General features: G+C 42.8%; 1 protein-coding gene and 1 long non-coding RNA gene across 4 annotated transcripts in view; one reads left to right on the top strand and one right to left on the bottom strand.

The window, feature by feature from the left end:
- Positions 1-22,049, bottom strand: part of ST6GALNAC3 (ST6 N-acetylgalactosaminide alpha-2,6-sialyltransferase 3) — a 339,199-nt gene that overhangs the window by 262,041 nt on the left and 55,109 nt on the right. The window lies entirely within an intron of this gene.
- LOC112546977 (uncharacterized) overlaps positions 8,458-22,049 on the top strand; it is a 29,579-nt gene continuing 15,987 nt past the window's right edge. The window contains exons 1-2 of the long non-coding RNA XR_016350256.1: positions 8,458-8,597; positions 13,157-13,258. This is a non-coding gene — a long non-coding RNA (uncharacterized LOC112546977). The remainder of the gene's footprint in view (positions 8,598-13,156; positions 13,259-22,049) is intronic.

Here is a 22,049-nt window from a genome sequence, read left to right as displayed (position 1 = left end):
ATAACCTGCATGTCGCCTATGACTTGCTCTCTATAACCCACACATATAGGCTGTGTTTAAAGGCATGCTTTCATCTTTGTATACACATGCAGTGCTACAGCTGCACCAGTGCAATAGTAAAGATGCTACCCCCACTGATGGGAGATAGAGAAGAACTTCTGCAGAGCAATCTGTGGTCAATTTCGTGTGGTCAGTTTCGTTACCCACAAAATCAACTGCCAGTGGCTCAATCTCAGAGCATCGATCCAGGTTATAGTGTAGACATAGGAATAGTTATACCGACTTTAAGTCTGTAGCATAGACCAAACCTAAGAGAAGCTACTGGTTCAAGACCAAGACCAAGAGAAGCTATAGGTAGCAGTTTTAAAAAAAACAAAAGGAAGTTTTTCTTCACATAGTCACCCTGAGGAACTCCTTGCCGGAGGAGGTTGTGAAGACCGGGACTTTAACAGGGTTCAAAAAGAACTAGATATATTCATAGAAGTTAGGTACATCAATACTTATTAGCCAGGATGGGTAGGAATGGTGTCCCTAGCCTCTGTTTATCAGAGCCTGGAAATGGAGGACAGGAGAGGGAGCACTTGATGATTACCTAATCTGTTCACTCCCTCTGGGGGCACCTGGCATTGGCCACTGTCGAAATACAGGATACTGGGATAGCTGGACCTTTGCTCTGACCCAGCATGGCCGTTCTTATGTTAGTATAGAGCTATTTATGTAAACAGGGTCTGAATGAATGCTTCCATTACAGCTAGCTGGAATGGGAGAGAAACTGTGGATGTGCCTATGTAAATACAGTTTGCTGCTGCTTTGCCTAGATGTGTTAGATTTTCAGCTGCTGGATTAGTGTTTAGCTCATTGTAATCGAATTGGCTGGTGTTGGGTCACAAATTGTGTTAACATTAATTGCAATGTCTGTAATTATTGTGGGAATACAAACGAAGAAAGCCCGTGCTTAACTTGGCACAAAGGAGAGAGAGACACTGTCAGTGTAAATAAACTTGGATGGACAGAGGCTCCCCTTCCAGAGCCCTGTGAAATCAAGCTTGGGAGGGCAAGACTCTGAATTAGCAGGCTACATGCCCTCCGGGCGTTAGTTGCAAGACTGGTTCAACCTGTTTCTTCCCACTGTTTCAATGATAGAGCTAAAGAAAGGCTCCACAAGGAGTCTCTTATTTAAATTTACTCAAGTGAATATTGGAATTTCTTGTGCCTGGACTCTGCTTTGGGCCAAGAGCTGAAATCATTAGGTTTGGCCCTGAACCAAATCCACCACCAGCCAGAAGAAGCAGCGAGCAGGTGATGACTCAGTGGCAGAGAGATGTGTCGAGCAGCTAGCAGAGTGGCAACAGCCCAGTGTGCAGCCAGCAGAGCGGCAATGGAGAGGCATAATGAGTAGCCAGCAGAGTGGTGGCAGCGAGGGGTGACAAATGGACAGTAGATTGGTGCCAGAGAGCGGCGAGCAGGTGGATGACGAGTGACCAGCAAAGTGAGTGAGAGGCCTCCTATTCCCCCCTCCCCACTCAGGATGGGAAGTGAACTCTGCAGATGCTCTTCTGAACTCTGGGTCTGCACTGACCAAGGGCAGTAACTGTGTGTGGGGAGCAGAGAAGGGTTGGGCATGTGAAGGGACATTTACATTGCTGGTCTTAAGAACCTGAGAGGAAAAGGACGTTGCCCAACCTACTTGGGGTGGGACTGTTATTCGTGGTTTTGGTTCTAAACTCTGTGGTGTTTTCCCAAATCAGTGCCATGGTCCTTCTTCTACCCTCAGACTCTGTGCTTTGGATGGGGAAGCATTGCCTTGCAGAGGCACCAGGGGCGTTGTGTGAATTTACCAGGTTACTGGTGAGGGATCCAGCCAGTTCTGTGATGGATGGATGGAGCGTAAGCCCTAGAGATATTGAACCCACTCCTGTCTGCTGCTGGTGCTGTGACACAGAAGGGTCACATTTATATATAGGATCAGTAGAGCGACCCTTAAAATAAGTGAAAAGCCTTAGACAAGCATGGACTTGGACATACGCATCAGGAAATCAGAGAATTTAGACCAACTTGCACTAAGGGAAAATACTTTCTTACAAGACCAGAGACAGGAACAATGGGCCTGAACTTCCTTTTGGAAGGAACATGATCTAATTCCAAAAGGAAAAACCTGGGCTCTAATCATGTGAGATTCTTTGAGGATACTGCAAACATACTGCTACCACATTCATTTCAGAGAGACACAGAATGAGAGAGTCTGGAAGTACCTCACTACATTTTAGGAGGAAGGTTACTTAGAAAAGATGAGGAATTATGTTTAAACAAATGACCGACATAAGACCTTGAACACAAACCAAAGGGCAAGAACCAAAGGTTAATAGCTAAAGTAAAAGATTCTCCCCTTATTCCTTTAAGCTCACATAAAGAGAAGGGAGCTTATGCAAACAGCATCCTACTAGAAGGTCCAAAGGAGGGAGTACTGCTACTGGAGTACTCTTTCTGCCTCCTCAGAAACCCCTTCCCTTCCCTGCGGCTCTGGAAAATAAAGCCAAGTAGGGACAGGGTTGGGAAATGGGCAGCTTTTCACTGATTCATCTACCTGAAACCAGTAGGACACAGCAATACAGGTACTGAGAGAATCTGCAATAACGTCTAATGCTGCTTTCTATGCTGGCATGGAGATTTCCCTCCAAGGGCAGTCCAGCTATATTCTGAGAAGAAATTGAACAGTTCAAGAGAATGGATATAAGTGTTAGGAATCAGGGCAGAAGAGAGTTAATGAATACAAGCATAGAAAGATTTGACTTTTAAATATTGAATGGTTATAAATAAGTGTGGATGAACAATGGGGTCAAATACAGAAGGAATCACACCATTTAAGTATAGGTGCCTGGACTAATAGTAAACACTGTTCAATATGGATAAGGCTCAAGCAATATTATCTTATAGCAAAGAACTGGTGAAATGGAAAGGTGTTGATGCTGCTGTACACTAGCCAGAGGAAGGATTCTGCTGTGGGGACAAAGGAGCAAAGGGAAGGAAGGAATCAGCGCAGAGTTCAATTGCAATAATGCCAAAAGTAAGTTTTTAATTGTAATAATCCAAGGCTTTCCAAGCATTTTATAGACATTACTTAGTGAAGCCTTAACACATTCCATTTACAGATAGGCTAATTAAGAGGGGAAATATTTAAGCACTTTTCCAAAGGCCAATGTCTTATGAAAGACAGCTTTCCAATGTGGGGTGTTATAGCATATCATGCCTATGTGAAAGGCAACATCTAGAAATGTAGACAACTTTCTATGTTTGGAAAGTGCCTTTTGAAGAGACGATAATATTATATGGAAGAAAGAATAAAGCCTGAATCAACAAGTACTCCTGTGGCACCTTAGAGAGTAACAAAAATATATAGATAATATCATGAACTTTACTGGGCAAAGTCCACGTCTTCAGATGAGATGATCTATAGTGGTGCAGTATCTTAGCTTGCTCTCTTTTTATGTTTAAACACTGTCAGAAGTGAGTTGGCTGTTGGGAAATCAGAAACTATGAATACTGTAACACAAGCAAATACACACAAAACAATCATGGAAGCATAACAAATTCCTCTCTCCAAGCAGATGGACATGAAAGGCGAAGAATTAAACAACTGGATATTCTTTAGATCACAGAGAGTGAGGAACAAATTGCAAGAAAGCTAAATAAAAAGAAAAGCAAAATAGAAGCAGCCACACTATTAGCTGCAATGGAGAAAGGCTGCCACATGTTCCAACCACATCTGGCTATGTCAGCAGCAGACTGTGAAGAAAATGTAGAATCCTAGAAGTACTAAAAAAAAAAAAAAAGCCACACATTTTCAGCCCACAAGAAATGTCAAATAAGAAAGGCATTTTTTTCAACAATTTGTATCAAGTATCTGGAGAAGCAATATATCAGTACATTGTCAAACTGTACAAAATGGCTGGCTCATGCATTTATCAACTCTTAAAAGATGAACTAATCTATAATAGAGTAGTGACAGGGACAAACAATGCTGGAGCTTGAATGAGAATACTCAGAGAGCCCCCACAAACTTTACTAAGAGCTATAGCCATATGTGAAACTCAGAAACAAGCTCACAGCCAGAGCTTACGTGCACTAGACATCGAGACAATTCAAGTAACCCAGGGAAAGCATGAAAATTCAAGGAAAAAATTCTAGGCAAAATCGAATGCTCCGCTACAAAGCAGAAAATATAAATGAAATGCAAAGGAAGATCTTATTGTACAGTGGAGAAAAACTTGATAATGGTAATGCCTTGCACATGGGAGTTATATGCAATAACTGTGGCAAGAGAAACCATTATGCCAAAGCTAGCAGACAAGAAAAACAAAAAATATCCAGCATATCAGGAAACAAGCAGAGATTCAGAGATTGTGCATTTATGACATTCCTGCAGATCAAAACAGAAGAAAAAAGGTGATTTGTAAAGTTCAAACTAACACCAGATGCAAGGACAAGGCAGCAGCTCACAAACACACAAAAAATGGCCAGACAGAGGGGAATTAATGAATGTGCCAGGTAAAGACTTCCTCCATATTCTACAAGAGAAGAAAGTGAAATTGCAACCAAGTAAAGTCTAATTAAAATTATGATAGCTCTATCACAGCCATCACACAGAAGGCCTTAATAGCAGCTTGATACAATGCTTGATGTCAAGAACCAGAGGTATCCTGGAAAAGCTCTGCCACATCCAAGGAATGCGTCTGTTTTTCCGAAAAAAATGTCGGAAAAGCAGACGCGTTTTTTCAGCATCCCTGTAAACCTCGTTCTACGAGGAAGAAAGGATGTTCCGAAAGAGGCTTTTCTCTGCCATTTGACCCCATGTAGATGGGCCAAATGTTGGAATAGCCTCTTTCGGAAGAAAAGCGGAAAAAGATATGCAAATTGTGGTTTGCAATTTGCATATCTTTTTCCAACTTTTCTTTGTAGTGTAAACATAGCCTTGGTTCTTATTACCAGAGATAGGAAATAAGCGTCCTATGCCGCTTTCCACTTCTCCCACTGGCCAGGAACAGCAAACCGTGGCCAACAGAACCTGTGAGCAGCCGTACCTGTGGACATTCCGTTAAAGTATCTGACAGCCCGCTAGAGGCTAACCCTGGCCACCCATGTCCGGCCTGCAGGCCACTTATTGCTCTCCCCTGCTATAATCCCAGCCTTACAACAACAAAGACAGCAAGAGAAATGCAAAAAACAAACAAAAGAAACTATTATGACCAACAATTCCCTCAGGACAGATCATGCACTTGGAAGCAATCTGTGTGTACTGAGCAGATGAATCCTTGTTCACACAACATAGGACATTTCCTTCACTGAAACCACAAACACATTCATCTACTATGTACAAGAGACAAATAATGCAGATGTGGCGGATAGTAAAACAGGCACTTCACTAGGCCCTATTCTACGCCCCCTATTTTGAAATAACCCCCCTAAAGTCAAATTTATAAATGAAGTATTTAAACTATCATTATTTTGAAAGCTTATTTAAAAATCTGTACTCCTGCTTTTCATCAGGCATAACGTAAATTTTGAAATCCTGATAGTGTGGACACCCTAGTGTCGCTATTTTAAAATAATTCTTGGAGCAACAGCCAGGTAGTTTGGAAGTACTGCATCATGAGGTGCAGCATGAGGCCCATGAGCCTGGCACTGTTTTGCAGCAACTCTGGCTACATGCTATGAGTCCTGCCCCACAAGGGCAACCAGAGCACAAGAAGGCACATGCCCGCTGCATCCCTTTTGCATCCCGTGAGGGGGGAGGCAATGGAGGAGTGGCTTGTGAGACGCGGCCATAGGGAGGAGCCCCTGAAAGCATGTAGCACAGCCTGCCTGACCAAGTAATCACAGGAAGTATCCACGCTCCTCGTGCCCTCCCCAGAGTGCTGCCAGGGGCTCTAAGTCATTCAATGTGGCCACGCTATTTCAGACTAATTCTAACTTATTTTGAGACTTCCCCATAGTGGAGACATGTTATTTTGATTTTGTTAAATCAGGTGTTAAGTCAATTTTAGTAATTTCAATAGTTTCCTACTGTAGACATGGCCTGAGACTTAATCAGCAAGACATGGAATGTACACAGGTTGAAAAGCAACCAGCAATCATCAGAACAGATTCTCAAGGTATTGCCCCACCAGAAGCGGGGGAGATGGATAGCTCAGTGGTTTGAGCATTGGCCTGCTAAACCCAGGGTTGTTAGAGCTCAATCCTTGAGGGGGCCATTTAGAGAGCTGGGGCATATCTGTCAGGGATGGTACTTGGTCCTGCTGGGAGGGCAGGGGACTGGACTCAATGACCTCTCAAGGTCCCTTCCAGTTCTTTGAGATGGTATATTATATTAAGAACCAAGTGCCGAGAAGCCTCTTTTCATCACAAGAAATGCTTGTGCTTGCTCCCCCATCAGACCATTTGCAAGGTATGTACAAGCCTTAGTACAATATTAGGGCATGAAAGAACAACCCTCCAAAAATCCAGAGAAAAACACCTTCATTCCCAAGCATGTTAAGAGTTAGTTTAAAAAAAAAACAAACCACCCCGCAACAACCACCTGCAAACCAACAGCAGTTGAGAATAAGTTACATATCTCAAGATAGAGTTTTAAGGGCACATTAGAGCATGTTAAATATGTTTTGGTATTCATGTTTAATTTTGCTCACTGAAATGTGTAAATGATGTTAATTTACACATACTGCCTATTAGGTTTTCAATTCCTTACACTCACATACCTCTTTTTGGTGCATATATAATTCACAGGATGTGTCATGCGATTCTGTCTCTTCCTGACCCAGAGTTAACAGCTTGCTTCTTATTCATAGTTAAAAGAGCTCTTCTTTAGTCAAGTCACATTACATTGTGCCTTTGGTGCTGATGGTCTCAAGTTTGTTCCCTGCTGACACACAGGGTGACTGTATTTATGCAGCCATGGTTCATTACATTGTTACCTGGGGGGGTTTCCTGTCCCAATCTCCTACATTAGCTATTAGAGCACATTAGGAAGACAAGTAACTGCATAGCCTTGGACAAAAACAGTATTATGAGGGTGTGCTCTACCTATTTCCATATGGCAAGAGAAAACGGAGAAGTTCGGCTAAGCATGTGCTTATAACATTACAGTTTATCCAGTTTAAACTCATTTTCTGAGCACTAGATTAAATCCATACATCATCTCACACGAATAATAATCTGTCATATTTTACTAGGGAACTGCACTCTGTGTTCCCTATGCTCGCCAGCCCTCCTCTCAGCCAGGGTCAGCCCCGGAAGATCCAGAGGTTGTGGGGGGAGGGCCTAGAGCCAGAGCAGCCTCTCTCTGCTGGCCCTGGCTCTTCCCCCCTACCCACCAGGAAGGGGGCTGAGGCTGCCCCAGCTCTACCCCTGCCTCCAGGGTGGCCCCAGCCCTTTGCCCACCCCACCCCATCAGTCCACCTCCCCCCAGCCACCATGGAGGTCCTGGCTGTCCCTTCCTATAGCCCTGGCTCTTTGCTGCCCCCCGCCTCCTGCCCCAGGCCCCAGCCATGGGGGAGGGCCTGGCTCCGCCTGCAGCTCTTCCTCCCTGCCCCTGAGGAGGCCACAGCTCTTTGCCCCCCACCCACTGCCCAGGCAGTCCAAAGTGGGCCAGGCTAAGGCTATACCGGCCTGAGGCTGCACCAGTCCTGGTATCTCCCCACGGCAGTCGGGACGGGGGCTGGGCCTAGGCTGAATCAGTTCCCATCTCTCCTCCTGGCCCCCGGGAGGGGGGCTGGGCCCAGGCCATGGCAGCTATGGCTCTCCCCCGCAGGTGCTGGGAAGGGAAGGGGAGGGCCAGGGCCGCAGACAGCCCCAGCTCTCCGCCTGGACATGTGCCCATGGGAAGAGCCAGGCTGGGAGTAGGCGGGGCTTTAGTCCTGTGGATGCAGAGTGACATGATGATTAGAAATGTTAAAACGCATTTAGTCAGCTGATTGACTAGTCAGTTGATGGAGGGGGTACTGCAGCCTTCAGGTCCTTTATACGTTTTAAAGCCTAAAGCACAGCAGAGGGGCCAAGCATGAACAGGGACAGCTGACTCACAGCTTGCACCCCTGCCCCTACTATATCTCTGCCTCCCCTGCAGAGATGGTGTGGGGGGGACGACCAGTTTTTAAGCTGGCTCCTTCCAGCTCTGGCATCTGCTCCCCCCCCCTTTTGCTGCCTCTCTGATAGAGTAAAGTTATTAGTCGACTATCCAATAAGCGCATGCTTACATCCCAAGTGATGTAGTCCCTAGTCACTCACATCCCTAGTGATGATGTCACTCGATTGTCCCACAGAAAACAATTGTTATATACAGAGAGAGAAAATAAACATACAAGTTTAATGTCCAGTGCAGGGAATTTCAAGGGGGCAAGGTCAATGAAAGACCAGGATAGAGATGTCTCCTGCTGTGCTTCCCAAATGCAGGCCAGAAGAGGCATAAGTGAATTCATGAGAAGAGTGAACTCCCTAACAGTGCACCTGCTACCCAGAATGCTTTGCCTCTGGCTTGCGTAGGCTTCACACCTGAAACAGTGCACTGAAGCACTGAGTATCACTTCCTGCGTGTGGTGAAAATTGTAAGTGTCATTGTTACCTCTCATTTAGAATTACTTAACGTGTTACAGGAACATCAGTCTTCTTTGGGGGATTTGGCTCTTTGCCAATCTGAGTTCCTACAGGACTGCTAGAAGAAGAACAGCCTGTCTTTGCATACAAAGCTGAAACCTCATTAGGAGAGGCACAAGGTCCCTTGATTTGAAAACATTTATAAAGGCCTATCTGTGTTTTGGTTATTATTAACCAGTTTCTACCTTTGCATTTTTGACTAAGGCTTTGGAGACATGAAGCAGCTGCAGGAACACTTGGGCAATAGTGATTTATATGGCACATTTCAATCTGGTTTCAGGGACAGACTGAGTCCACATTGTAATGTGCATGCAACACACAGGAATACTGGGGAGAAACGGATATTTATTTTCTTGTCTCAAAATGCTCAGGGCCAGGATTTTAAAAGGTCAGAGTTAAATCTTTGCCGCATAGCACTAACTGCAGTGGACACTGTTACAAGAGTCACTAGTGATTTGCAGAGCACAAAGGGTAGGCCTGGCCTTGATGTCACTAGATTTATTAGCCCTGGTCTACACTCGGAATTTAGGTTGAACTTAGCTGCATTAGGTCAATTGTCTAAACAAAGAGTCCACACTTCCAAGCCTGTTCTGCCAACTTTCAGGGCCATTCAGGTTGATTTCAGTGGGCAGCTGCCTTGTCTAAGAATGATAAATTAATTCGTTCTGATCAGACCTTGCTGGGTTATGTGCAACGCTCTCCAGATGTTGGAGAGGTCTCAGATATTCTTCAGCTTTTCTGCTCTTCAGTGATAACTCTGAATTATGCTATTTTATGTGAATGATACCCATGTGTTCCAGAACCTGAAGGGATTACTGGCTGTCTTGACAGGTAGATCACTGAAATACAGAACTGGGGGCTTGAAACTGGCTCAGTCTGAACCCAAGCAAAACTGAAATGGCACTGATTGGATGAGAAAGAAATATAGAGTGCCAATCACTGTTGCTCCATCACCGAGAAGCATTGGGGGCTAGGCCCACCTCTTGATCTAAGCCCACGTTAGGAGATCTCACAGTGCTCATTGTCAGAGGGTTTTTAACTATCATAAGAAAGATGCAATATTGTAGCTGGTTCTCTCCCATGTGAATTGGATGACTATGACGCATACCTTTGTAACACCACTGCTCCACTCTGTTCATCTGAGGAAGTGGGTTTTGCCCACGAACTCTCATGATACTATGTATATTTTTAGTTAGTCACTAAGGTGCTACAGGACTACTCATTTTTGTAACACCAGGTTAGACTACTCTGTAACTACTATTGCTCCCAGCCCATGCAGCAGATCTGCTCAGATTTCCGTGAGCAGAAAAGGTTCTGCCTACCATTAATTGAGTGCACAGGCATAAACCAAGTTTGAAAATTTGGTTTTAACTTTTACGGTTCTTAATGAACTGAATCCCATATGCTTTATGTTCTCTGACATCATACGTTGTAGCACCCCAGGGCACATGGAGTGAAATCCTGGTCCCACTGAAGTGAATACAAGTTTTGATATTGGAACTTAGGGTTTATAAGAGCAGGCATAACACACTGTGCATATGAGACACTCACCCCTATTCCAGCCCCTTTACACTGAGTGAAAAGAGCCAGCCTGGGCTAATGGAACCCTAGAAAACTGTATCCAGCCACTGGAGGATTCCCCTGGTGCAGGCACTGTGAAAGATCTGAGGACCCTTTCACAAGACCTGCACATAGAGCAGGGGTGGGCAAGATATGGCCCACAGTCTGGATCCGGCACTCAGGATTTGGGGGTGGTGTATGGTATAAAGTCTCTCACCTCCTGCCCTACCAGCGGGATGCAGTGACTAGAGGGAACAGCAGGCAGTTCCCTCTAGCCACTGCATGCCTCTGGCAGTCTGGGGGTGAGAGACTTCATGTGCTCCCCTGCCCGTAGGTCCTGATTGGCCTGGGGTGGGGGAAGTGTGAAAAATCTCCTCCCTCCACCAGGGGGAACCATCAGCTGTTCAGAGCAGCAGGTGGTTCCCTCTAGGCACCATGCACCCCTTGCAGGGACATCTTAATGTCTTAATCCGTTGGGTCGGCATATCTTATTTTGGTGTATGCATGACTCTTGTGTGTAAAGTTAGATATAACGAGTACGGATGGTTTTAAATGTGCAAATGAAAGCCATCAAGGGTGTTACCTTCAATGTCAAGATGACCAACTGTAAGCAATCTCCTTTGTCCTCCAAGTCTTAGCAGAGGTTGGTCTGAAGAAGTCACATGAAGGGGCTGACCAAGTAATGGAAGGGTGGTATGTAGAAACAGAATTCCTGCCCAGAGTAGAATGTATAAAACAATAGGAAGCTAGCAGGTCTTTGTCTTTGGCTGGCATGCCACTCCCAGGAGAATGAACCAAAGGTCAATGGGAAAAAGAGATTTCTCTGGTTTTGAAGGCTTAGCTAGAACACGAACAGTTTTAGAGTGAGTTTGTAATAAGTTTGTACTGAGGTTTTAGTGTTAGAATTAGCTATGCATTTTCTGTTATTTTACATTTGTAATCTATTTGCTCTGCCTGTTTTCACTTATAATCACTTAAACCCTATTGCTTGTACTTAATAAAATCACTTTTATTTAATTTCAAGCCCAGTGTAAATAATTGTTACTGGGGGGAGGAAGGGAAGGGGCAATCAGTGTGTACATTCCTCCTTTCATTGTTAAAGGGGGCTTACCTAAATAATTTATTTGGGCGGTTGATCCCATTTGGGGAGTGGTATCCCGAGAGGCTGTTCCCAAAACTGTATTTTTTTTTTTTGGCCCTGAAGAGTTTCAGTGTCTGTACTGCTGCTCAGAGGGGCAGTGATCTCAACTCTGTGCCTTGGCTGGGGAGATCAGGGAGCTGGCCCGGCAGGACTGGGTAGTGAAAAACCCCAGAGAACAAGAAGGCGAGTGGCAGGGGTCTTGTCAGCACCCTGGGAAGCACAGCCAAGGAGTCTTTTGAGATCATAATGGACGTTAAGTGCACATTAAGATTGATAGGTTACATGAGGCAATTTGCCCAAAGCATCTTGGAGTTATACATATTTATATCCATAAGTTCACTTCATAAAGCATGGGGATGGGTTGATCATATTGTTGTCTGGGGCTCTCTGGTCTGGGAACATCCAAGGAACATGCAAAGATTTAACTTGTACTTGTTTTTAAAAACAATTGTCATGCTTTGCATAATTTAATATGCAGCCATTTTATTGCAAAGTTCTAGAACACTAAAGAACAGTTGATAGCTACTATATAAATACAAATACTAATCTAGTGCTAGTAAGTTAGTGTTCCCTGCATAGCAATCAAATGGCCAGCTAGGCTACCAGATTCTATATATACACATGGGAACAATCCCGGCAAACTGGGTGAAGTCATATTTGGTAGGTCACAGATATTGCATGCACTACGTTTACATTTTCAAATCCTACATTTGTTTTGCTACCTATTTCCTTCTTTCTTCCTACTGATTTCCTGTTTGCCTGAACTCTGCCATTACTTCTGCTTGCAATACCAGCTTCTACCCACAGGTCCTTAGCTCTCTGTTATTCCCACTCCTGCCTCAGAACAATCACGCTGAATTTTAAATTAGGACCAACCAATGGGCCACCTATTTTATTTCTTTGATGGGTTTATATCCATGAGTCTGCCCTGGTGGTTCTCTTGCATCCTAGTCATTGCCTGACCTCCACAGGAAAGGAAAATACAAACCATTGTAAGAGTGCCAATGTGAATACACTAAAATGAAAGAGAAAGGGGACAGAAAAGAATGAATGGATCAGAGACAGATCCCTAATTTTATATGAAACACAAGGCAACTTTATTCAGCAACAGGATATAAAATAATACTGACATCCACAGTTTTAGAATGTGGACTAATCTCCTCTGGAATCCCTAGTATTTAATCTGTCAGTTACCACACAGAGATTTTGTATTTACTGACAGCTATTAATTCTCTACTCTTTCAAGCATAAAAATCATCAGCACTGGATAATATAGTTATGGAAATATACTTCTTTATGAGCTCATTTTCACAGGGAATTTCTATCCTGTTTAAGTTTATAAAGAACCAGCCAGCCCTACCAACTGAAACCTTACACATAGTATATTATCATTGTGTCACAGAGAAATTACCTTGGACATGAAAAATTTATTAACACTGGATTTAAATGTTATAGTTTGGAGCTGTTTGGATCTCTCTCTCTCATAGAAGCAGAGTAAATGCTACATTTCAGAACCAACTGAAAGGCCCTTCCTCTAAATGGCAGCAAGGCCATTTAGACAGGGCAGTGTCTATGAATGCATTTTGACCCTGTAACTTGTTCCCCACCCTGGCCCACGAGAGTTTAGATTTCTTAGTCTCCCAGACACACTGCCTTTCTCTTCATCCAGCCCTAGGAAACGGGAGTGGAATTTACTTTTATCATTGGGAGCACGGGGAGAAAAGTTACTTGGTTGCCTTTGCTAGAATTAATACACTTATAGTCCATTATGATGGATAAGGTATAAGCTGTTAATTTAATTATTTCCAGCACACTCAAAGAACTCAGGATGGGCATCCATTATTGAAATTACATCTACAGTGTATTTGAGAGAGCCTGCCTTTCTGTCTATTCAAGAATTCCTCCTAAATGGTAAGGGTGAAAACCATCAAATTTGGTATACAGCTTCCTCTTATCATAACTTAAATCAAGGTAAGGGTTTGGTGGTGCCAGGAATATGGGGTATGCCTAGAATGGGATTGCTTCTCAGAAACTATAAAGAAAAGAGACAATCCCCCTCCCTCTCCCCATTTAGTACTGAAACATTGTCGTCTCTTCCCTTTCATCAGGGAGCAAGGGAAAAGTACACAGTTTACTGTATTCCTCACTGTGGCTGGGTAGCTCAGGGGTTAGACAAACTGGGACCTGCCCCAACCAGCTGCAGCAGCCTTGGAGCTGCAGCAGCCTTGGAGAGGTGCTTCTCACCTGGCCCAAAGCTGCTGTGGCAAGAGGGGGCTAGACTAGGGTTGTCCTCTCTCACTGGGGCAGCCTGCATACTGAAACTCTCATCCCTAGCCCCACCCCAGAGCAATGATTTAAAGGAAGCATGTACCTTCTCATTTTATTTTCCAAAAAACAAAAATTGAGTCAAGGACCCGAGCAATGCCTGGTAAATCTTCTAGTACGCTTACAGATAAAGGTTCATTAACTTCATTAATGATATTATGGAAATTGCAGATCTTGCAATATTAGGCTTTCCCCATAATTTTTATTTTAATTAGCTTATTTGGCATATATTTTGAGTGTGCAAGTAATACTGCTGTAACAGTCAATGCCTGTAAATTGTAAAAGGCTAAAGTGACCGGACTTGATTTCTATAAGCAGTTGTGTTAAGACTTTGTTGTCTTCTGAATTCACACTGTACCACTTCTTTTTTAATGAATGTAATATAGTTGCCACAAAATGTCTACCAATCAAACAAATTAGCAGGCATTACACAATACTTGAGTGTTTATATTGTGCCAGCAAATTTTTCTTAAACGCTTAGCCCTGCTCTGGCTTTCCCAAATTACTGCTGTTAATAAAGGCTCATTATTACTATTCCATTATTTTCCATGTCTTATCTCCAACTCAGCTGCAATTATTTGATGATCAACCCCACGATTCAAGTAGGATCTTATTGACAGAATAATGAAAACCAATACCTCCCTGTCACATGTGAGAGTACAATCCAAACCAGTGAGAGGATGTGTCATCTCCTGCTCTGCAACCTTGGGTGCCCCAAAATGCTTTATTCCTGTGGTCTCTGTCTGGACACTTCTAGCCTGCATACAACCCTGAGGTGTCCTGAGCGCCTGTGCCACGCAGCACTGCTTTGCCACACTTGAGCCCTGGCACCTAATTGCTTGAGCCTTGGCACCTCTTCATTACAAATTAAGCACTGGCTGGTTTACATTAAAAGTAAAACAAGTTTATTAACAAAGGGAGATGGGATGTTAAGTGAGTTCGGGGGGGGGAGGTGGGACAAAACCCCTCTTTCTAGGGGCTAGGACTTAACAAAAGTGACAGCCTTTCTTCCAAAGAGTTTCTCCACTCATCTGCCCTGCGCTAAGATGGTGGATCACTCCTATGGCCAGGATCTCCCACAAAGTCCAAAGTGTCTCCTTTGTCTCCTTCCTGAAAGATAGCTTAAGATAGCATATCCCCCTCTCCTTATATTTCAGTAAACTTTGGAAATGGTTCTTCAGAAGTTTATTCCCCAAAGTTCATTCAAGGTCATTCAGAGCCTCCAGGTGAAGGACGTTTCATTCCTCTGCTGGTGTTTGCTAAAATGCAAGTTGTTCCGTTTCCTGCAGTCTCCTCTCTCTGCTCTCTTGATAACTCCAAGTACCTTCTGTGTCATTTGCACTCCAGCAGTCTCTTCTTGTACCTTGGAAATACCTTTTCCTGCTGACCACGTTCCTTTGTCTAGGGTGGCTTAACTTTAGCCCTGCCTGGCAGACAGACTTTGATAACAATTGCCAATATGTTTGGAATTTTGAAATTTGTCCTCCATACACTCACCACACAATCATATTAAGGATTAGTATGTTACTTGCTTTCCACTGATCTCTTATTTGAGATCTCAGGTTACAACATTAATGAGTTTGGGGTACATTCAGCTTGTCAGGCCAGCTGAAACTCCCTACCAGATATCAATGAGTCCCTTGCCCTCTTGCATTGAGATGCTTTAGGGTCATATTTCTTGCTGCATTTTCTATTAAAACTATTACATCCTCTAGGAAGGCTTGCATAAAGCTGCTCTGACATAAACAATAAGTAAGCCTCCACATTCTACATTTGCATCAAGCAGCAGCTATGGAGTGATCAGGATTTTATTTGTACATCTTTGCTACATGCGGAATGTACCCGAGGTAACCGGCAGGAACCCCGTGGTAGGATCCTGTTCTGAAACAAAGCCAGATCAGGGAAGTCACTCCAACTCTAGTGTCTTAAATCCTTCTCTGGTACTGCCAAGGCATCTGTCAGAGGGGATTTTTAATCCTCGTTCTTCTCTAGAGAATACCATTTGCTTAGAAATCCATTCAGCGCCAGTGATTCTGAAGAAATTTTTGAAGGGAAGGATCCTCCCCAAAGCTCATTCTCTCATATTATAGGAAACAAATTCTATACATCAATGAACTCAAAATAGATTTCAGAAACAAAAGTAAAAACATTGCCAGCAAAATGCAGTTAAATGCATTTGTTTGCCAAGTGCTGTTGCCTCCCTCCTTGATTATGAGAAAGCATCTGTTTAAACTAGAAAAAAAAAATTAATAGATTCTCCAGTTCCTCATTCCTCCGCTCTGCAACACAGGGGGTTTAAATCACAGGGTAAAGCAGAACATTTTTTGTTGGAGATCTTTGTTGAACTATTGGCAGCACATCATTAACCAAGTAGCTACAAAACTAGAATAATCTCCATTTTCATTCATATACTCTCTTTTCCCATTTTACAGGACAATTTTCCTTAGATGTTCCACTGGATTAGCCACCACTTAGTTCTAATAGAATTATGCATATTTTAACTTTTATTGCTTTATCTTTTACAGTCTATGTAAACATGTAAGGCATACCCTTATGCCCCATATTTTGTGGAACCCCAAATTCTTCTTCAAATTCCACTTTCAAGGAAAGTCTAAGTGTTAAACTTGGATTCTTCCTTTGTCTAAAATAGATTTCTCCAGATCATTTTGGAACCCACTGTTCTGAAGTGGTGGTTGATTGCTAGGCCTACCAAGGCATTTAGCTCAGCTACCAAGTATTTTCTTTGGAATAAGAATGACTAACAATTCTTATATGTAATAGATTATTACTATTATTAATGGCAGGTATAGCATAGTGCGGTTGTGGGCAAACTGCAGCCTGCATGCAGCCCACTGGGTTTAATGTGCAGCCCCCGCACTTACCTACTCATTACCTATTCCTTCCCCTCCCTCCCAGAACATGAACACTGAGAATCAGCCGATTTGAAGAGTTCAAGCTCTGGGAGGGAAGGAGAGAGATCGGAGAGGGAAAGGGGCACAAGTCCGCCAATTCATGGTGCTTTTGAAGTGCTGAGAGGAAGCAGGAGAAGAGGGGATGGGGCATGCCCGGGAAAGAAACCAGGTGGGGGGGGGGTTGAGGGAAGAAGTGGAGAGGGAGAGGAGCATGGAGTAAAGTGCTTGACCTTGCCCTAGCAAAATGAGAAGTGACAGGCATTTAAAGGAAGGGCACGTGTGAGGTGCATGCTGATTGCACACAACATTGTGAGAGCCTCACGTTTCCTCCACTTCTTTATGTTTCTTTTGATGGTAATTTAATTTGCCCCAGTAATGGATCACTTTGTGTTGAAAAGACATGATAAAGAAGGAGAATCGAGTGAAAAATCAAAGTACAGACATAGCAACCAAAAAGAGGAAAGTCAGTGACGAGGGCAGAATGGTAAATGTCAGAGAGTTGGGAACAAGGTTATTTCATTATTGAACAGAAAGAGAGGCCATTTTGCTTAATTTGCAATGAGGTGATATCCGTTCCAAAAAAATACATTAGTTGGCATTATGAAACATGCCATTCCTCTCATGTAGCAAAATTTGCAGTAGGCTCTGCCCAGTGTGCTCGACAGCTCTGAAAGCTGAAGAAGCCCTGGAAATGCACAAGTGGGTACTTAAATGAGCATTAGATGAGAGTGACGCAGTGACCTTGGCTAGCTTCCGCATTGCTTGGTTGCTTGCAAAAAATGGAAAGTCATTCTCAGATGGTGAGTTAGTGAAACAATGCATCATCAAACCCTCAGGTGTTTTATCTGATGGGTTTAAAAACCAACTGGAAATTATTAAATGTGTTAAATGCCTGTAATTCAGCAGGTGTACTGTGAGTTGCAGACTGCAAGATAGAGCTGCCGATCTTGCTGAGCAGGTTTTCAGAACTGCACATTGAAGTGTGGCTATCAATGTGCAGCTATCAGTATGGTGCTGGATGAATGCAAAGATATTAACGACATTGCTCAGCTCTGCATATGGTTCCATTGTGTTGACAGTGACCTGAACATGACAGAAGAATATCTAGATCTTGGGAATATATGAGTGAGCACAGGGCTCAATATTTTTTGAGACATTTACTGATTTTTTTCATAGATCACAAATTACCTTTGGAAAAAATGGTATCAGTTACAACAGATGAGTGCCCCTCCAAGCTTTGTTGAAAGCTTTTGTACCTGACACATTTGGGGTGCATTGCATAATACACCAAGAAGTGCTCTGTGCTAAACTTGACAAGGGGGACAGACTGAAAGCAGTAATAGACAAAGATTGTTAATTTCCTGTGTGCTCGCCCCTGCATCACCGTCAGTTTGTAGAACTTGTGGACAGACTCTGGAGACCTCGTTGCACACAATGAAGTGCGCTGGTTAAACTGTGATTAAGTACTGGACCACTTTCTGGCACTTCTACCAGAAATCAAGCAATTTCTTGCTCAGAAATCTCAAATTTACCCAGAGTTAGATGATAAAAACTAGATTTTGGATGTGGCTTTTCTCATTGACCTAAATGAGTCACCTACATGCGTTGAATGAGACATTGCAGAGGGGGGAAGTAATAGAATCATAGAGCCCCAGGGCTGGAAGAGACCTCAGGAGGTCATCAAGTCCAGCACCTTGACCAAAGCAGGACCAATCCCAAGTAAATCATCCCAGCCCGGGCTTTGCCAAGCCAGGACTTAAAAACCTCTAGGTATGGAGATTCCACCACCTCACTAGGTGACCCATTTCAGTGCTTCATCACCTTCCTAGTGAAATAGTTTTTCCTAATATCCAACCTAGACCTCCCCCACCATAACTTGAGACCATTGCTCCTTATTCTGCCCTCTGTCACTATAGAGAAAGCCTCTCTCATCCTCTTTGGAACCTCCTTTCAGGAAGTTGAAGGCTGCTATCAAATCCCCCTTCACTCTTTTCTTCTGCAGATTAAATAAGCCCAAATCCCTCAGCCTCTCCTCGTAGGTCATGTGCTCCAGCCCCCTAATAATTTTGGTTGCCCTCCATTGGACCCTCTCCAATGTGTCCACATCCCTTCTGTTGTGGGGGACCAAGCACTGAATGCAATACTCCAGATGTGGCCTCACCAATGCCGAATAAAGGGGCATAATAACTTCTCTAGATTTGGTGGAAATGCTCCTCCTAATGCATCCTAATATGCCATTAGCCTTCTTGGCTACAAGGGTACAACTTGACTCATATCCAGCTTCTCATTCACTGTAATCCCCAGGTCCTTTTCTGCTCAACTGCTACTTAGCCAGCCTGTAACAATGCTTGGGATTCTTCTGCCCCAAGTACAGGACTCTGCACTTGTTCTTGTTGAACCTCTTCAGATTTCTTTTGGCCCAATCCTCTAATTTGTCTAGGTCACTCTGGACCCTATCCCTGCACTCCAACTTATGTACCTGTCCCCCACCTCTTACCCATGTAATTGCTAGTGTCAGAAAATTCATGGTACACCTACAGTTCATATCAACTTCATGTTACCTTCATGTGACTACACTCGCTTCCTAAATTTGAAAACAAAAAGCTAGGCAAACACTCTGATCAAGGAAATTAATATGATCCATCATTTCACATACAAGTGCTGTCCACACTGGTAGCTACTTTTCTTCCCTGAGAGATCTGAAGCCCTTCTTCTCATTGCTCTCAAATCTATTTGAATTTGATTTGAGCAAGTGTGGAATAGTACATCAAAAGGCTTGGGGTTGATAAAAGGAAGTTTGAGAAGAAAATAATTCATGTTTGTGCCCTGGGAGAAGACAAAATTAAAGAGCGAAAGAGAAAAAGTATAGCAGAACTTTGGTTGAATACCCTGGGTCTAGTTCTCCAGCATTGCATTGTATGTCGATCTTTCGAATCTACACACACCTGCACAGACTTTTTCTGCAATGGGATACACCAGCTGCAAGAAATGCAACAGACTAATGGATGGAACCCTCAGTGCTGAATTGTGATGTGTCTGCACATTCCCTTACTCATAATGTAAGAAAGCTTGTGAAGGAAAGATGCAACCAGAAGTCGCACTGAGTATGATGTATTGTAAAGTAAGTGCCAATGTTTCTTTTGTTATATTTGAAGTTGGGGACAGTTATATTAATATATTAATGATTAAAGCATTTCTACTTGTTATGAACTATCTGGTGTGCCATGTATTAATGGGGATAATGGTTAGAGCACTTACCCAATTTCTATCTTATAGCCCACTGAGACAAAGGAGGGCCACTCACAAGCTCATACACTATCCTTGCTTGCCCATCATTGGTATCACACTTTTAATCAGTCGCTTTCTGTTACACAGATAGGATCATTATTCCATTTTTCAGACAGGGAAACTGAGGGCTAGTGGCAGAATCACAAACAGAATTCAGATCTTCCAAGTCTCTGTCTCATACGGCCAACTGAGTATGATCTGTGGCAGAGTGTTCATGTTCATCAAACTAAGGGCAATTCGTTCATACAACAGTTCCAGTCAAGCAAAAAGAGCACGTCAAGGTGAAGTATTTGTGTAAGCTACCTGTCTGATGGAAGCCTAAAATAAACTCCTTGACATGAAGGTCGGCACAATCTTACACTTAGCTCAGTACTCAGGGTCTAACTCACTGAATCAGTTTTTTTTACACAATGTTACGGACACTGAAAGGCTTGTGTTACGCTGCAGCAGTGAATTATTTTTACACTGTCACTGAAATATTTAGAATGTTAGCATGGCAATAATTTAACTACCCGGCTTCCATCCAACTATAAAGAGAAACTTGGGCAGGACTAACTGGGGGTTAACTTCATCACCATGTCCACTCATGCTTTCCCTTTTTAGTACAGAAATGGACAGAGTAAGAACTATATTAATCACAAACTGTATTAATATGAAAAAGTTACTGTTATATACAAAAACCACTGGTCAGTGGATGTTGATAATTAAAAATGAATGCAATTTAATTGAAAGATCATTGTAAAATGATTTCATTAGGACTGCAATCCATATATAGTTATTAGTGTGGCAAATACTTGAAAGAGTGTAAACCTAGCTAATTTGAACACCTTGCATTTTTCTCATCAAGTTAAAGTAGTAATATTATTCTGTAACTCTGCTTTGAAAATAGTCTAAGATTATTTATATGCATCTAATAGACTTCCACAAATTAAAATCAGTGTTGCATATAACCAGTGGACCTTTGCCTGGACAAGCAAAGAAAAATAGCAATGCAGCATTTTAAAGCTGTCCCTAGAGGTTAGTTATAAAATTTCAAGGAGAAGTCAAGCAGGTAGTGCTTCTTGAAATGCACAATCTAGCTACATCCTGACTATGGACAGACACTTACAGCGTTAACATAACGTTCACAACACCTTTCTTGACCTTTGCTTCCCCGAGCATAGGCCCTTTAAGCAATTTCTTTAGACCAGAGGCAGGCAAAAAAATACAACCTGTGGGCCAAATCGGCCTATCAAACATTTGGATCTGGAACATGGCCAAGCAGGACCTTCAGACAGGCTCCCTGGCTGCCTCAGCTCCACAAGCTACTCAAAGCAGCCAGCACTTGTGTCTCTGGACAATGTAAAACAGAAAGCAAAGTCCATCAGTCAGTCGCGGTTAGCTAACATTTAAAGCAGAAATCTAGGTAAGCAAAACACAGCATGATTTCTAGCATAGGCAGCCCTGGGTGCAATGCAATGCTGATGAGTATTTTTTTCCCTTGGACTCATTAATGCTGAATAGCCAAGAAGCAGTGTTTGATTTGAGCCTTTCTGGTGCACTACCAGATTTACTTTTTATGGAACACTTACTGAAAAAGAACCTTTTAGGGAAATTACAAAGTGAGCTTTCCAGGAAAAACTTGAAGAGAAAAGATCAGTAAACAGAGGTCTCAAGTTCTTAAGTCACCTGGCTAATGTAATGATGAAGAGGTAGGTTAGTGAGGTAAGCACCTAGCTGAAATACCTAAGTTTCCTGGAGTCCTTGCTTCAAGTCTCATCAGGACTGGTTTCCTAGGTAGATAAAATGCAATTTACTAATGAGAACCTGAGAAACGAATTAATGGAACTTTTAACAAACACAAAAATAAATAAAAACCCGAACACAAAACAAAATAAGGTAGTAAACCATAAGTGCCAAGTTTCACACAGCTGTATGCCAGTCCTATTCAGACCCATGTATAAAAGAATTAACTAAACAATTGATCATCTGCCTGACGATAGCTAAGTGTGTTATTACTTGTGCTTTTTAAAAAACAAGAGCAAAAAAGTCAGTGTTAGCTTTATTACAAAGCCATATAGTGAAATACAAAGAGAACAATTACAGAACTACTGGATGGAAAGCAATCATGGTATTTTAGTTAAAGAAACTGAGATTAAGTAGTATAATGTACTCATCTGTTGTCTGTCATAATGAAG

The sequence above is a fragment of the Pelodiscus sinensis genome, chromosome 9 (assembly GCF_052426305.1).
Source record: "Pelodiscus sinensis isolate ZL-2025 chromosome 9, ASM5242630v1, whole genome shotgun sequence".
NCBI lineage: Eukaryota > Metazoa > Chordata > Testudines > Trionychidae > Pelodiscus > Pelodiscus sinensis.
Note: the sequence above shows the minus strand (reverse complement) of the source record. Positions and strands in the feature narration are given on the sequence as shown.